The following is a 14,841-nucleotide window of genomic DNA, read 5'->3' as shown; positions in this document are numbered from 1 at the left end:
AAATTGATAATGATTTATTGTTGTTTACTTAATGTCCAGTGACGTTTCACATATATTCAAGACTGAGGGTACAGGGAGAATGTAGCTTAAAAGAACAAAAAATTTTGAGGGTCATTTAAGATTATGAAAGTTTGCCTGGCACATGATTGTCAAAAAGTTATTTATAACAACAGATTCCACTACTGCTTTTGGTTGGATAGAATTCATCAAAGATAACAGGCTTATTATTTGGTACACCAGACCCACGTTCTTTCTACATAACCCTCATCAGTGGCTCTCTAATTTAAACTGTTGGAAAAGATATCAGATGTGAAGTTTAAGAGCACTAAAATCCCAAAATTCCAAAAAGTTGTGTATGGCTAAGGCAGTATATGCCTTGAGGTAGGTAAACCTTTAATGTTTTAAGTAGTTCAACATTCTTATGAACAGTACATTTACAGAAAAGGAACATATCAATGATATTTCATGTAACACTAAAATGCTCACATCTGAGCTGTTGATACCCTCAGTGACTAAACTCCACCAGCAGTGCCATTGGTTAAAATGTTTTTTCCATTACAGTGCATTACGTTACATTTCCCCACTCACAACAATTAAATTTCAAATATGTAATTACTAAAGTTTAAGTATTTCACAATTTGTTTACTGTTTACTTATTCGGTGGGATTTTCCTACTTATTTAATTCTTTTGAACAGAATGTAGTGGTCAGTTGACTAGGTCATTTTATGGTTCTCAGATTATTGTGACAGTACTTGACAGGATTATGAGGTCACTTAACCCAGGTTTGTGGGAATCAGTGGTCACTTGTAGCTTTTTTGAATGTCACATTTGTTGTTAATTAATTTTGAGATGATTATAACTTGAAGAAAGATTAGCTTCATTATATGAATATGACGCCTTTTCTGAAATTTGATGACGTAAACGATAGAAAATAATGAAATCAGAAATAGTTCACACTAAATATTAACATCAAAATATTTACATTAATTTTTTAGCTGTATCATTGCATGTCTCCATAGCCTACTTAGTGTCCTTAGTCATCAATAAATACAAATTAATGTTCGGATACAATGGTGGATTCAAGTTGGGATGTGTAGAGAGCATAAGCCACCACCCCTCCCCTTTCTTCCCCCACTCTTCGTGCCTTGAAAGAAAAAAGTCTTTTTGCATAAAATTGTCAAAAATGCTATTATTACCATTTTACAATTATATCCCCTTTCCATGAACACTCAGGATAAACACCCTGGGATGTGTTGATTTCATTTTCAGAAATATGGATTCCTTCTCAAGAACATGTATTATATAAAAATGACATTAAATAGGGGAATAATGCATGGTTATATTTGAAATGTATTTTGATACTCTTAAAGTCAAAACATCAGGGAAATTTTGTAATTTCAATGCCTTTTATTTTCATCAAATTTATTTGCATTGTATTGTTTGTTGATAGCATAGTAAATTCAGTTGTATAAATGATCAAAAGACCCGTGAAATCTCATAAGAGTTTGGAAGTACTTTTTCCTTAACTACTTAATTATTGTAAACTGTGAAATATAATAATATATTATCTAACTAACTGTATCCTTAATCAGGCCAATGTACTTTACAAAAGACTTATTTGTACTAAAACATTCCGGTTTATTCATAATATTGACTAGTTAAATATCCTGGTCCATTGGTCTCTGATGGATTGTTGTCTCATTGGCAATCATAACATATTATTTTTCATTTGTTTGTTTGATAGTACAATGTATTTGTTTTTCTCCATAATTAACAGTTTTACATATGTAATGAAGTGGACCAAGTACTAGTCATGCAATGGTGTGGACCTGAATTTTAGTACTATGGGACAGTGCATGACAGTCCAAGTAAATTTGTGTGAACTTTTAGAAAAAAAAGAAATAAAATCTGATTTAAAAAAAAAAATCACTGGTTGATTTATTGCTTTTTGATGCAACTTCAGCACACATGGGTTTTGTTGTGGCAAGAACACATTTTGTCAAAATTACAAGTCAAGCAAAGACACATCACATAGATAAAGTAAATGTTTAAAACAATATAACTACATATTTATTCATATGTAAAACACCCAGATATATTTACTGAATGTATTGGCTCTTCAAAAAAAAATGTGGGGTCCATTTATGTCAGAAATTTAAAGGACCTGCTGTCCTCAATCACCAGGATTCACCGCCAATCAAGTAAAAAGACTAACATTTCCCATCTAGGGACCCAACCTTCCACAATATGAAAGAATACACAGAAGTACTATATTGACATTTTCAGTTAAATGCAGGAGCCCAGCCCAATATTTAGTTGCATGTGCTTTATGGGCCCCAGCTTACCCCAACTTATATTTTTCCCAGCCAAGAGTGATTATTATACTAAATTTCCTGGTGTGAACTGTATATTCCTATTTCTATAAAAACATCCCACCCTATATCCTCTCTAATTTACCAATAGTTATAATAAATCCCAGATTTATCTAAGCATCAGAAATGGTAATAACAAACTCATCCAAAAATTAATATGAATTTCCAACCCTGCAACAACTGTTTCTTGGATAAGTAGATTAAGTGGAACTAACTCCTTAGGTCAATGCTTTATTGTCAATGTATTACCTGTTTTGATCCCTATTTGTTATTGGAGCTGACAAATTATTAATATCAAGTATATAGATAATCAATTTACCATATGCTATCATAGTTTTATATGACAGTTGTTATGATAATTTTAATAACTGCATGAAATTATTTCTTACATGAACTGAGTGATATGTTTTCAATCTGTTCATGTCCATGTACATAACCCATGCTTTGTAAAATGACACTATTCACATAATTACTAAATATGAAAAAGAAACGGCAAACTTTGGCACATGGGAAAAGTCTTTAATGCTAGTCTCTGTCTGTAATATTTTTGTCACTTTTGTTATAGAAAGAAAAAAGTTAGTGCATGTGACTAAAAGAAAAACTGAACCCTCAGTTGTTAAGTCAACTATGTTATCTGTGAAAACTGAGAACCTGTCAAAAAAGAATTTGTCTCATTGGCAATCATACTTAAATCTCCTTATGTTTTTAATTGATTGCAGTGTTTGTTGCTTGTGCTATATTGATGCAGTAGAATTTATCTCATTGCATGTGGCATATGCTGCTATATTTTACAGTTATAGCTTTTTTTTGCTTGTGAGAATAGTTGTCTCATTGGCAATCATACCACATCTTTTTATTGTTATATCTTTTACCAAGACCTGTAATTAACTTTTTTCAATAATTTGACCTGTGTAAACAAAATGCAGAGTCTTCAGTCCCTTAGAGGTTCAATTTAGACAAGTTTGATGTACTTTCAATGCAGCACAGCAGAATCAGTGACATCCAGTTGATCATGCTGATCCCAATAACATGAGGTCAATATAAAAATCAGTTACACAGGTAACAAAATGAAGGTTTATATAAAGAATTAAGTGATCATTATGGTCAAAAGTTAGATAGCCAGCTACAATTAAGCCTGAACTTAATATTGAGGAGGGTACAAAGGGTATGAACATATAAAAATAAGAAGATGTGGTATGATTGCCAATGAGACAACTCTCCACAAGAGACCAAGATTGCCAATGAGACAACTCTCCACAAGATGCCTTTTTCTATCATAAAAATCTGAATATATATATACATGTATATACAGGAATGATATCTTGTGGATCAGCAAATCTCCCATGTCTGAGATTGCTCTTAATAATCTAAAACCACTAGATGTCAGAGCAATCTCAGATTATAAATCACCAAACAATGATAGTTCTGTGTTAAAACTCATTCATTGTTCTGAATTCCTGTACCTGTCTACCAAATACCTAAGGAATTTAAACATCTCTAAATGATGAGGGTGTCTTTTAAGTGCAACTTATGTCCATCATATAAATATTGTGTATCTTCCCACTCTCTTTTACAATAAACAATGTTTTAAAATCCCTGGAGGTCATAGACATTACTGCCAAACCTTATTATTATATATTTGATACTTCACTAACTATATTTGCCATCGATCAGATTTTCCTTAACAGTCAAATAATTTCATGTATTGTCAGTTTATTTCAGTTTGAGTGTTCCATAATTGATAATTCATGAAATAAACATTGACAATTTGGTTAATCAAGTACATGTATGTTTCTGTCAAACCTAATTATTTCATTATTTCTAATGCCTACAGATTTTTTTTAAGAGGAATGATCGCTTTTTCAAGATTAAAGATTCAAACTTGTCGTTGACATTCTATCACAGCCACTGAACTGAAAGTCCTGTAAATATCTGTAATGGATAAATTGAATTTTAAAGGCTTCAAAGAAATGAAATGGAAAAGTACCAAGCAACTAAAAGGTTATAAAAAAGATTATATATAAAATAACAATCTCCGAGTTCATGACTTTAAGGTGTTTATTACATCAAATTCTGCTATTTTTATGTAGTTTCCCAGTTTCAGAGTTAACATGGTGTTCATTACATCAAATTCTGCTATTTTTATGTAGTTTCCCAGTTTCAGAGTTGACATGGTGTTTATTACATCAAATTCTGCTATTTTCATGTTGTTTCCCAGTTTCAGAGTTGGCATGTAGCTGACAAGGATAAAATATTTTATGATGTATATTTAGAATGTCCATTTTCAATTATAGCTATGTTTACTGACCTTGACTTTTAATTTTAGAACTGAGCTTCATGTATTCTTACCTTGAAGATGCATATTACTTATTTTCATTCAGATTTTATTTTAAACTTGGACAATCTCTGTTGTCTGCTATCTTTTTTGCTGGTTTTATTTCATTTGACCTTGAATCGGACATACATCATACCAAGATTGATACACATTGAATGCAAAATTTACATAGGAATGCATTAGAAGATGATCAATTCAATCTATCAAATTTGGTGTGAAGGACATACATGGACAATGTACTTAATTTAACTTTAATTTCAGAGGTCAATAGTCAAGGTCACATGATGGATTTGTATGCCAACATATTTTAAATTGTTGCATTCATGCATGAATGTTGAGTTTTATTGGGACATAAATCATTAACATCTATGTTATGTAATTATTGTTGCCTATAAACTTTTTAAAGGTTAAAATAAAACCTGTATAAAAGTAATTTATAACTCTTTCATTTAGTGCCTTTAATATACATGTCTAACTGTAATTAAAACCTTTTTGGTCTTGAACTTTCTTATTTCTGACTAACTTTTCCTAAGTAAACATGTTATGAAATAGACTTATTGAATTATCTGGGGAAGAAACCCTTGTAGAAATTCTAGACCGTTAATTAATAATAGTAAGAGTACAAATAAGGAATGACTTGACATAGTTCTCGTCAATATTTAAAGCTTGCATGTAACTTTGCTTTGAAATATGCAAAGTACCTTAGTCTTTAATATGAGAATAAGGAGATGTAGTATGAGTGTCAATGAGACAACTATCCACCAAAGTCAAAATTATGTGGATGTAAGCAACCGAAGGTCATCGTACCGCCTCCAGCAATGACCAAAACTCATATTGTATAATCATCTGCTATAAAAGGACACAGCATGACAAAATGTAAAGCAATTCAAACAAGAAAATCAGCAGCCTGATTTAGATAGTTTATATTGCATAAAAGGTGACATTTGAAAACCTAAAACATACAAGATCGAGCTCAAGCAAACTCTGTTTTATATGTAGATAAATTGGACGTCAGTCTTTTTTCAGGAAATACATTATAAAAACTAATTGTTCAATCAGAGTCTATCAAATCAAAGACTTTAATATTGGAATTTGTTACTTCTTTAGCCAGCTTGTCCTAAGCAAGAGTAAGAACAAAGGCAGTGGTTCAGTTGGAGTCAGAATAATGTGTCCTGTTGGGATGATATGTCTGCCTATGAACTGTTACCTTACAGGAGTAGGAACAAAGGCAGTGGTTCAGTTGGAGTCAGAATAATGTTTCCTGTTGGGATAACCTGTCTGCCTCTGAACTGTTACCTTGCATGAGTAAGAGTAAAGGCTGGTTTGAGCCTTGAGTCAGAATAATATGTCCTATTGGGATGACATGTCTGCCTAGTGAACTGTTACCTTGCAGGAGTAAGAGTAAAGGCTGGTTGACCTGGATTCAGAATAATGTGTCCTGTTGGGATGACATGTCTACCTAATGAACTGTTAACTTGCAGGAGTAAGAGCAAAGGCTGGTTGGCCTGGAGTCAGAATAATGTGTCCTGTTGGGATGACATGTCTGCTTGGTGAACTGTTACCTTGCATGAGTTACAGCAAAGGCTGGTTGGCCTGGAGTTAGAATGTGTCCTGTTGGGATGACATGTCTACCTAGTGAACTGTTACCTTGCATGAGTAAGAGCAAATGCTGGTTGGCCTGGAGTCAGAATAATGTGTCCTGTTGGGATGACATGTCTGCCTATAAACTGTTACCTTGCATGAGTAAGAGCAAAAGTTTCTGTTTTCACCACACACAAATATTTTACTGAAATAAAGTCCAAACTTCTTATTCAGTAAGGCATCCATTGAATCACAAATTTTTGGCAACACATTGAAATTATGTTCTTGTTGATACCAGGTTGATGAATAAAAGTCTTGCAGAATAAAGAATTAAGCAAAAAATTCTTGTTATTTTTGTACTATTTCACGGATCTTTGCAATCAAGTGTTTTGAGTTTGATCAAATGAAATTTTTGACTGCCTTAGATTAGTAGTGAGATCATTGTGGAACCAGTGGAAGCGCACTGTATAATTTATCACATAGTATATCCTTTTTTCCCCTGTAAGATTTTCATTTCAATGTTGAATGGGGATCAGTAAAAGTTTGTTTCAGGGTTCATTTTATTCTTTTCTGTCCTCGATTGATAAAAACCAAATGTGAAGTCATGCACTTATGAAAATGAAATGCACCAAGAGCATTTTCGTAGAAACTCTTTGTTTGAAATACTCAGGTCCTTAAGAACAGTTCTTGAAATCCTCGCAGGGGTGGCAGATTATGAAAGTGCTTATGAACAAAAAAATTATCAAATCATTTAAATCATTTTCCAGTTAAAATTTTTATAAAAGGGAGAATCCTTCAAAATGTTAAAACAATCAATTTCTTCAATTTATTTTCATATAGAACTTTTAAGTGTTATAAGAAGTTTACTATTATTGATGCTGATGTGAACATGTAGTTCAGTCAAAGCATTAAACATGTATTATGAAGAATTAAGTTAAATTTGATTGACAAATTTGATATCTTACCAGGACAAACAGTAATAGAATCAAAAGTATTCCTAATAGTGAGTTGTATCATTGAGTTTGCTGCTTAGGCTCACAGTAGGTTGATTATGTTGGCTTGAGTTCAGTAAGGTACATCTGTTTGGTAAATTTATTGATTATACATGTAGTATCTTTGAATTATTTGTTAAAGGGTTATACATGCATTTCTATATATTGCACCAAATTTTAAAACTTGCTTTGAATTCCTTTAATCATTATAGGAGTTGATTAAAGGTCTTGTCTCCTTGACCCTACCAAGCAATAAGCAGCTAATAGAGATTTGTTTGTTTACTTTTGTAGGGAGAAACAGTCCCTGTTAATTTTATGTAATGAAATTTACTTAATGTAGTTTGTATCAGGGAAAGCATTGTTGAAGGCAGTTTAAGTAACCTATAATTGCCCAACTGCAAATGATGTACTTTTGTTTGTCTTATGCAGTTTAAGTACATTAGAACAATTTCATGGCAATCACTGTTATTGATTGATAAGTCTATCAGGGCTTTCAAATGTGAGTGGTTAGTGACATATTTTGACATTACTCTGCTCCCACTGCCGCCTACTTTGAAATAATATTTATGTTCAAAACTTGGCAGCTTGAAACTCCTACTTCAAGTTCATTGAATTGTTATGAGTCCACAGTATTCAGGTTGAACCAGGTACCTTCAATTTTCATATTGATATATCAAGTGGACATTATTTTTTCAAATAAATTAAACAAAGCTATTACTTTGACTGTGATGGTGACAGTGCCAAGTTATGTATACATGTAAAAATGATCAGCTGGTTTGACCACTTAGGCTTAGATATGCTCTTGGTATGTTTCTGTAAAAATTTATATACCTAAGGGTAATTTCCTAAAACAAAGAACGATGAAACAAGCAGTACTGGTTCAAAAATACAAATTATGTGAAATAAGAAAAAAGGATTTTAGTGACTTAAATGATGCTGAAGGTTCTGAAACCATTTTCCATTATATTTAAAGATTGATGGATCTTTTAACTATTCCTTAAAAAAAAATTATGGAGTGAGGAGCAAGGTTCTGAAACAGTTTTTCCAATATGTTTAAAGATTGATGGATCTTTTTTACTATTCTTAAAAAAATGTAGACAGTTATGAGCAGTAGATATAATCTTGTCTTAATGATGCATATTAACTGATTTAGGAGACTTCCAAATATTCATTACCCCTTTATATTATTACTTAGTTTTCTTTTTCTTTTATGAAAGTTAGAAATGCTATCATATCTGGGTTCAAATGGAAGAAGGATATAATGACAAGTATACATATTGATTTGTAGATGTTAATCTGACATTTTTGTATATTTTCTTTATGTCAGCTTTCAAAATTTGCACTTTTATCTCGAAAAAGCAAATATTCCACTTAAAAAATTATCAATAATCATAAATATAATTTTGATGGTTAAAAACAGCTGGTTGTATGGTCTCAATACACATTTCTTTTATGTTTTAACACTTAGTAGGTGATAAATAAAAAATATTTAAAGATTTCTGATATGCACATTTTTAATTTTGGAAAGGTTCGGGATGACGATAAGTAGAAGATACATGTAGGTTGTTAATTTTTTTCATCTAATATATTCTCATTTGAATTGTTTCACATTTTTCATTGCGGTGCCTTTTAAAGTCGACTATACTGTACGTGTTTTTCTCATCGTTGAAGGCCGTACAATTTGCCTATAATTGTTTACATCTACTTCATTTGAACTCTGGTGGATAGTTGTCTCATTGGCAATCATACCACATCTCCTATTTTCCACAATCTTGACCATGCAAGACAATCTTTTTATCATTTTTTTTAATTTTGTCTGAGGACAGATCATGTGACATAGTTGTGTTGTGTTTGTATAGCTTTTTTATAGCACTTTTCAAGTTTAAACATATTAGTATTATTAAATACAACAATTTTTCCATGAAGAACAAAGTTATTTGTATGATTGTTTATTTTTCTTTGACACCTAATTGATAAAAGGAGTTTGTGGGTATACATAAACTAAAGTGAAGAAAACAACCTTACAACACAAAAAAACCACAAGTCATGATCATCTACAGGACCTAGGTCATCTATGGTCATCAAGTGTTACTTTATCAAATGTGAAGACCATAATCCCCATCAGTCTTGTTTAGTGCAAACATTTAATTTGTTGTTTTTTCAAAGAGTTCAGATCAGTGCTGGTAATAAAATTTAATTTCTTGTGCACTAACCAGGTGTCTGCAATTGCGATTCCTTTTATCCCTTTGTTTTTATATTGAGGATGTATAACTTAAAACTTTAAGAAGTCAACACCAATTTTAAGGGCCATGGTATAGGTACAGCGAGGGTCCTGTTAATTTGTATCTCTGCAGCATTGTGGAAGTTGTCATCATTGAATTTAAGGTACACCCCCTCCCCCCTTACAAATATTTTTTGACAAGCAAACAAAAGAGTTTAAGCAAATGATTTATATTTTGCAGCATTGCTGGATCATTCATTAAATAAGAAGTAGAAATATTTTTGACAATCAAATGAAAAAGTTTTACAAATTAAATTAAAAAAACTCTAATAAAATTAGACTTTGTATTGTGGCTGAAGTTACTGTCATCTAGGACATAGTTTATTGTCAGTATGTTAGTCCCACCTGTTGTTAAATGCAAAGAAGAATATTTTTTGAAAAACATATGACCGAGTTTTACTGAATAAACTTCAAAATCTGAAGTAGACATTCTCTATGAAAGTGCATGTATACATACCTATTTAAAACTATAATAATGAAAGGAAATTAAGATTCATTACTTCCAAACAACATTCTCTGTAGAAAAAACAGTATACATACAACTTCATACATAACTTTCAGGACTAATTATTTCCTCAAAACATATGTTTAAAACAGAAGAAATCTCTGACAAGTTTTGAAGATAGATTAATAAGTAGATGTGGTAACATGTACATAATAATTATGATGAAATATGAAGCATTATCTTTTGATCAGTGGGTCTTTGTGTCTGTAAAATTGTAATTTATCTGTTGATGTAAGCTGTTTTTTTAAGTGCAATTTGTGTTAGTGAGATTGTTATGGAAAAATCAGCTTATGTTTTGTCCAGATAAAGAATCAATAAATATTTTCATGAAAAATCTTTTGAGTACTTTGCAGCAATTCAGTAGAACTTGAGATCAATTTTACTTATAAATTTCATTTTTTTTGGTGGTAAATAGTCCATTAAAAATTATGTAAATACTCTAAGGTTATGTTAAGTTTGTAAGACTTTTTTGTCTACATGATTGAGGTTTTTCATTTGCCAAAGTTTTACTAATTTAAATGATAATGTCAACCATCTTCATAAGTTGGTGAGATGACCTAAAGCAAAGTCGTTACATTTGAATAAGCAAAATTTTAATGATGTATGGAAACAAATTAAACCTTTTATTCATTTTCTGATAGTCTTGATTCAAGATATCTTTATATTTCTCTCTTCTTAATTCTTTAAGCAAAAGAGTCGTACCTATAAAATTGAGAATGGAAACAGGGAATGTGTCAATGAGAGCAAAAAACAGCCCAAGGCCACCAATAGTTGTAACTTGTGTGTTCTTTTCATCAGACTACATGTTGCTTTAGCAGTAAATAGAAACTGATCCTCAACTTTTTTTAATAAGATTATGAGAGACCATGTAAAGAAAAACTCTGGAGGTCTCTATCAAAGGAGGCAAGAAGTGTAACTTTGGACAATATACATTACCAAGATAATACCGTCATGACTATAAAAAGATATGTTTAATCATGATATTTACATGGCAAACACTAATAGCTTCCTCCTATATTGATAAATAATAGCGACAGATAATGGATTTAAGTGCATCTTTTTTATTGACTCTTTGACAGTATTCATCACATAAAAACATCCAAGATTTCATTTTACCACCACAAGTTCTAGTCCTCATTGTTACCTTGCTACCTTTGCATTCAGGTGCTATAAAAATTTAATTGAAAATAAATAAGTTTCTTTCCTTTTGGGTATTGTGGTTATTGAACTGGTCTCAATGGAATTTCTGTGGTTGTTAGTGTTTATCATGCCTGTTGTCTTCGCTAGATTAGCAGCTTTTGTAATGATTTATTGAAGATTCTTGCGGGAATTACTTGAGAGTTGCTCTGACACTCAAATTAACATTAAGCATTATTAAGTTCCAGTTATCTGTCAGACCACTGTTTAATCGTAATTTGAGAGCTTTAATATTGACACTTCGTATCCTGTTATTAGTTGTTCGAGTTTTCATTGCCTAGATTTTTAAATCATCATTATATTTAGATACTAAAATGGCATTTCATCATATAAGGAAAGAGGTTAATATATATAAATTGTCCGAGATTCCAACAAAATACACCTACTGGTTAGTTGTAAACTCAGGGATTTTCCATTCTTCTTGCTTCCGATACAGAATGTGATGAAATTCCAGATTGACTTTAACATGCCATGTCAGAATTAAGAACGATGCTGTTTGGTACATTTACTTTCTCAGTATCAAGGATTTCTATACAAATCCTTGTCAGTATGTAGTTTGTATACGTGCTGTAGTACTAAAAACTTTGTTCAACTTATTGATGATTTATAAAAATGCTAGTTCTTTGCTCAACAAACTTCTATACTTATTTAATGTACTACAATAATGACAGAAAAAACAAGTATTTAGAATTACCTCATACTCAAATACTCTGTTGAACTTAGATTAATCTTATTTTTTTCTTGAGAGCAACAAACTGTACTTGGTCACAAAGCCTTAGCTATAATCGAGGCCAAATATTGTTGATCTTAGATAATTAATCCTACATATTAAAAGTAACAACAGAAAACATGAATAAACAGTGAAGTTACCACATGGGTTCAAGTTAATTGTAGCATAGGTTTAGATTGGTTTGTTGGCATATTTTTGTGGGTCTTGTTCCAAGGTACCAAGCCAGTCAGGAGCCTGTAATTCAGTTGTTGTTGTTTGTTGCTGTGTACTTGTATAAGTTAATGTGTTTTATACATAAATCAGGCAGTTAGTTTTCTCATTTGAATTGTTTTATATTTGTCATTTCAGGGCATTTTATAGCTTACTATGCGGTATGATTTTGCTCATTGTTGAAGGCTGTACAGTGACCTATAGTTGATAACTTCTATGTCATTTTATCTCTGGTGGAGGGTTGTCTCATTGGCACTCATATTACATCTTCTTATTTTTACATTTATATATAATGGTGCCTTCTAAATGTTAAATGGCATTTCTTATTTTCATAACAATAAGCACAACCTTGTTACAGATTACCAAAGATATTTTTATGGCCCCTGCCAGAAAGTGGTCGGGGCCATATAATTTTTCCCTTTTCAGTCATTCCATCATTCTGTCCTTCCTTCGTTTTTTTCTTTTTTTCTAAACACCTTCACAAATTGAGCTGTTTTTTAGAATGTGAGTCATTTATGATTATTTACAGATCAAGTTTACATTTAGTTCTGCTCAGCTGAAATGTGCCGTAATTACAGGCTTTGGACTTCGAAAATTTTGTGAAAATAACATTTATATGGAATTTCATTCTCAAATTTCCACTCCTTAAAACAGCTTCAAGATTTTATTGCGAGCGGGGGCATTTGTGTCATTTCGACACATCTAGTTTATTTGACAGAAATAAGCATTGAGAGAACTCTCATTTCGTATTACATAATCTGTCAATTTCATGTCCATTTATTTTTCTGTCAATAACCATTAAGATAGTATATGTAGATGCATTTTGCTATCAAAAGTTGTTGAAGCATTACTCTATGGATAGTATAAGTGCCCTATAAACTACAGTGAAAATGTTGAAGTAATCTGGATTTGGAACTGTCATCTTATTTCAATGTTTTGGGTTAATTTAGAGGATTCGATTAGAAACATTTATTTGATTCATTATTGAGATTCACATAAACTGTAGTTTTGCATGTCAAATGAAATATTTATAAATGTATGCATATTGCATATCTGAAATCATTTTGGTTTAAATTAAACAGTTTGATATCATTGTGAAAATTTACGATGAAAATGTCACGGTGTTAATGAACTCAAAAGAGCAGATTAGGTCATTTGATCAGAATTGATTTTAAATGTATCTATTAATTATTGATGTTTGCTCTGGTATATTTATTTGACATTTCCGTAACTCCCCCTCTGGCATTTTCATAGGCACTTTAATCCTTTTAAAAAAATTGGCTTTTTTTCCTGTTTTTTTCACACATTTTATTTTTGCTCATTTCTTCCAATACATTTCATATGTTAAAGCTAGAGATATTCGTTTCCTGACAAAGTTCTAGTTTTTTAGATTCTTGTATCTCAAAAACATGCTCACAAATCCATCTACATGTTTCCATAACTATGTTTTAATATACATAATTCCACCTTCCTTATGTAATAATGCTGTATTTTGATTTGATGAGAGACATGGTATTTTTCACCAATTTCTATGTATTGAGATTTTCTTTTCTCTGCCAGGGTATTTGCCTTTAGGGAATTCCATGTGCCGGGGTATTTGCTAGCAAATACCATAGCAGATGGGGAATACCATGTCTAAAAGTAACTCAATGAATTATTTCTAATCTAAAAGGACAAATTTATGGTCATTCTTAATATACTGTTCCAAGTGAAATATTTAGGATAAAAAACATCGTTAATGAATTTGGAGCGTCAATGACGTCAAAATTCCGCGAACCTGTACTTTTAATGACCTCATAAATAAAACTCAACGGAAACACATTGTCAACCGGTCATAAACATAAACTGGAAACCGCTTGTATTACGCTTCACTCAAACTGATGAAGAAAGTGTAGTAGTCAGCCGAGAACCAGCTTATCATAAACAGGGATATATATACAGTCAGTGACTGTACGTCAAAAATGATCAGAAATGATTTTACGGCCAATGCAATTTGTCTGCGCAAATAGGACAGCTGCAGTATATACAAAAATTATACATTCAAGTAGAAACTCCATATGATACCTGATTATAATAAACTTTCTGAGGTCAAGATGGATACAAAGTACATTCGTAGGAATTAAACAATTATATCATGCTTACAAGAGGTATTTGCCAAAAATACTGGTTTCGAGGTAATCAAATTTCCCTCGCCTAACGGCTCTGGAAATTTGTACCTCTCAACCGGTATTTTTGTCAAATACCCCTTGTAAGCATGATATATTTGTATATTAGCTATTGTAACAGTTGATAGGGAATAACAATAGTATTTTATCAGTGTCTTATGCTTGTGGAATTCATTACAAGCTATGTATTGATATCAAAGTTAATTTTCCACTTTTGTACACATATATACAAAGGGAGACAATTCAATCACAGGTATTCAAAATTACAAATAAGTGACAAAAATATAAAATCTTGAAAAGACTATGCTTATATAAGTTACATTTGCAAAGAAATGTTTTAATGTAATACCTCACAAACATTATTAAGCTGATTTGTTGTTATCAAGTCAGATTGGTGTTGCTCACAGCATTGATGGTACTTTGATTATAAGACAAAATAATTCAAATGACCAGTTTCTTCATGTTTAACACA

The 14,841-nt window shown here is 31.6% G+C and overlaps 2 protein-coding genes and 1 long non-coding RNA gene across 6 annotated transcripts in view; 2 read left to right on the top strand and 1 right to left on the bottom strand.

Moving 5' to 3' along the window:
• LOC127702382 (probable ATP-dependent RNA helicase DHX35) overlaps positions 1-14,841 on the top strand; it is a 197,653-nt gene that overhangs the window by 131,291 nt on the left and 51,521 nt on the right. The gene's annotated exons all lie outside the window — the stretch shown is intronic.
• Positions 1-14,841, top strand: part of LOC127702384 (uncharacterized) — a 110,606-nt gene that overhangs the window by 63,384 nt on the left and 32,381 nt on the right. The window lies entirely within an intron of this gene.
• The window catches only part of LOC127702383 (probable G-protein coupled receptor B0563.6), a 66,571-nt gene that overhangs the window by 27,875 nt on the left and 23,855 nt on the right, over positions 1-14,841 (bottom strand). The gene's annotated exons all lie outside the window — the stretch shown is intronic.

Source organism: Mytilus californianus, unplaced genomic scaffold (assembly GCF_021869535.1).
Source record: "Mytilus californianus isolate M0D057914Y unplaced genomic scaffold, xbMytCali1.0.p SCAF_5, whole genome shotgun sequence".
Lineage (NCBI taxonomy): Eukaryota > Metazoa > Mollusca > Bivalvia > Mytilida > Mytilidae > Mytilus > Mytilus californianus.
The sequence above is the reverse complement of the archived record's forward strand: the minus strand, read 5'-3'. Positions and strand labels throughout refer to the sequence as shown.